This window comes from Physella acuta, unplaced genomic scaffold (assembly GCF_028476545.2).
Source record: "Physella acuta isolate Inbredline_101_S28 unplaced genomic scaffold, ASM2847654v3 ptg000635l, whole genome shotgun sequence".
NCBI classification, from domain to species: Eukaryota; Metazoa; Mollusca; class Gastropoda; family Physidae; genus Physella; species Physella acuta.
Genome location: NW_026732154.1, coordinates 212,893 through 216,589, shown reverse-complemented (window position 1 = coordinate 216,589; position 3,697 = coordinate 212,893). Strand labels below are relative to the sequence as shown.

General features: G+C 32.8%; 1 long non-coding RNA gene across 1 annotated transcript; it reads left to right on the top strand.

Annotated features, from left to right (window-relative positions):
* The first annotated feature begins 464 nt into the window (after positions 1–464).
* Positions 465–2,525, top strand: LOC131948268 (uncharacterized). Its single transcript, XR_009387993.1, has 3 exons — positions 465–684; positions 1,045–1,119; positions 1,394–2,525. It is a non-coding gene; the product is annotated as an uncharacterized LOC131948268 (long non-coding RNA).
* Positions 2,526–3,697: the final 1,172 nt, after the last annotated feature.

The window sequence follows — 3,697 nt, the reverse complement described above, 5'->3', positions numbered from 1 at the left end:
AACGTTTTTTTATATGTTTTATTTCTATTTTTAAACATTACACCGCATATATTTTTCCAAACTAATTCTCGGGGCACCTTATTAACCTATTTCTATCCGACACTTAAAGTTTATTTTGTGGTGTTTAAAAGTCTTGGTCTAAAATAGGACGGTATACGTTTGACGAAAAACACATAATTTAGGGTAATATAACGTTCAGCAACAATACTATGGTCTAGATTTAAAAAACCCACTGCAATAATGTTTCCATTTGTATTTTTAGAATTCAAAAAGACGTTTACAGTTGAGTGCACTTGATCAAACGCCAAAAGAAAGTGTCACGTGTTTCTTTAAAAAACCAACTGTTTGACGTCCTAGATTTGCTGGGTTTCCCTTAATGGTGTGTATGTGTGTTGTTAGTCTAGTCTACAGTATAGAAAGGTACACGAAGTTACTGGGGAATTGAATGAGGAAGTTATTGACGCGATAGTGGCGTGTGTAAAAACTTGTACAAACCGTGGACACCAGTGGAGTCTACAGTCTTTTTGTCACTAAACAAGACGATAGACTTTTTTTATACAGTCGAAGGTAGGAATAGCTGTATAACAGCACATTAAACAATGTGAACACTAACTATGAACAACAAGATGTGATCAACGAAGCGATTCAAACACGTATTTAAATCATCGACAACATTTTAATAAGGTTTGTGCACAGTTTAAGTCATTTTAATTTAGGTTTATTGAACAAACGTTTATTTTCGTTAAATTATTGTCATCTATTTCTTTGTTCATTTACTTGAAAAACATAATAAATTAGGTAGGAAGTATTTTGAACATCTCAAAAATATATGTCCAATGAGTCATCTTATATATGTATAATGAATCGAAGAGTATATAAGACATCTTAATTATATTAGAACTTTTAAATTATCTTACTATATGTCTTAGATTTTGGGAGTTTTTTTGCATTCCATTGTGTGATTGAAGCCAATGGTAGTATTTTTATTTAACTTTATCAACACTTAACAATGAAGAAATCTATTTCAAACATATCCTCTTTTAGATTACAGTACCTTTGTAATTCTAGATGATTTAGAAAGTATGGCAAGTGAGGATTGATTATCTAAATATTTCACAGGTAATTCCAATGTATTTATTTTATGTAAAATATTATTCATATAAAACAACACAAATTAAATATTGTTGTCAATAAGCCAGCTTAAATTATTCGCTGATTATAAAATATTTTGTTTTTAATATTTTATTGCGTAGATATCATATGTACAGTAATGATGATAGAAAAGGTTGTAATACATAAAGTTATAGAGTTTACATTCTTATTTTACTTGATTAAAGTTTAACGGCAAATGCAATCTTTATAATCATACAACTGTTTTTCTTTACCTGTACAGGTACACTTGAATTACAAGAATGTTTTGAGGGTCAAGGTGAGATAAATCTTTACAAACACTTGGTAATTTGCAACAAAAATCCTGGCCATAAAAAATTAATACCCGTAAATAAGTTAACTGTTGAGCATTTTCCTTCTGGTTACCATGACAACGACCTGTATGACCTAACACAAGCCCTAGCTGCCCTAACCGTCAGGATAGCCGTTAAGTTCACCAGTCCAGACAGACCAGAGTTTGTACCAGGCACTAAAGATCCATATCCTTGCTACAACACCAGGGGACAGAACTCACTGATGACAGGGACTGGGATAATGTGGTTGGTGGAAAAGTACATAGAGGGAACGAGGGGCTACAGGAAATGTCCATGTCCTGAATGTGACCACTCGGACACACCCAGCAAAGTGTGGTGGAAAGTTTGTATGTTGACAGCCAGACATGTGGTATTTGATACGAGTGAGGCGAGGCAGTCCAGCTGTAGGTTGTGGTTTGATGGTGATAAAAGTCCAGTCGTCAACATTTATGGATATGAGGTGGGTTTGTCATACACCGTTGGAGACACTTGTTTGTTGTATTGTGTGACACATGACGTAGATGTAGCTGATAAAATTGGAGAGATGGTTGAGCGGTTTGATGGTCTACGAGAGAAGGTAAGGGACAAATACAAGAGACTTTGAGGTGTGGACAAGCTGACCATTATAGTGTCACATCCTCATGGCTGTTCTAAGCAGGTCTCTATAGGTCACTGGGTACACAGACATAATGTGAAGTTAGGAGAGACCAGGTACACCTACACAACATGTACCTGCCCAGGTAGCAGTGGAGCTCTGGTCTACAGACTTTTGACTGGTCTTATCACCTCCACGTTGGAACAAATTCTAACCCTAACTCCGGCGTATTAAATTTTAGTGGGGTGCAATGGGACGAGGATTAGCTGTTAGTTTTTTTAAATGTAAACTAACATAGCGTTAAAATATTTTTTAAACTATTATTGAACAGCTTATCTTAAGCTTTCCAATATTCGACGGTACAATTTTACTTAGTACATTTTATTTTAGAATTTGAATGTTGTGCAAACGGACAGCAAAACTACACATAGTGTTGTTTATTTATACTTTTTATGTTAGATTAACAGTGCGAGAAAGACATTTACTTTGTAAACATTTTTTTGTAAATAAAAATAAACATATGGTATAGTGAACATTTTTTCCCCTTCTTTTTGTTTGTGTAAATGAAATATTAATTTCTGTTGTTTCCCTTGAAATGCTAATCAAACAAACAGAAAATAATTAGAAATATATTTTTTAATTTTAAAAGTACAGTATTTTTTTTATTAAGAAAGAGAAAAAAGTTATACTGATCGATGTGCTTATATATGAATATTACAGCAACACACATATGTACTATCTTTAGCAAGTGAAATTTATTAAATATAAAGCAAACTGTATAATTGGTGATTATCTATAAAGAGTAATATTAGCTTTGAAATATCTCCATCGCTTGTACATTGATTTAAAAAACAATTATGTTATGTAACAGCCTTAAAAGGTATTAAGCCATTTCCTTTTTTAATTTTTAATTTTAATATTTTTAATTTTAAACAAAATTTATGTTCAAATCCACTTTAAAATCCTTTCCCACATATATTCGTAATGTAATAAAAGAAATTCTACAAACATTTCATACATAACGTGTAAACACTTTTATGATTTAAAATGTCTCTTATTTTATTTTCTTATATTTTTTTAAACGGCCATCTATACGGTCTTTACCGGCTTAAGCTATTGCTAGATACCAGACACACTAAAATATGGTTGAGAATAACGAATTTCTCTCACCCACTTTACAAGTAGCTAGACACGTTGGTTTCCTTCGATATTTTGTTTTCTTCCCCATGTAATTCACCACCAAGGTTGGGACATGTGAGAAAGTTCGTCTGGTGACGACCTAGTGCATCGAGCCAAGCATCTGTGTAAACAGCCGGATTACACCATTGCTTACCGTATTTCAACTAACTAATTCCATTGACTTAAATACATTAAGATAAGTGCGCCCAGTACGCAAACCCCAGGCAGTAAGTGAAGACTGATGTTGCCATATTCCACACTTCTCGATACATGAAACATTGTTGTCAAAAAAATAATAGCAATTATAAGACAATGAAATCATTAACTATAATATTTTCTGTAAGTAGAATTGGGTTAGTGGACATAAATAATCTATACTTAGTTGACTTTGCGTTATGTATAGTTATAATTAATCGGGAACATGCAATATTTTTAACCTTTCAAATAAAAGTGGGAAATC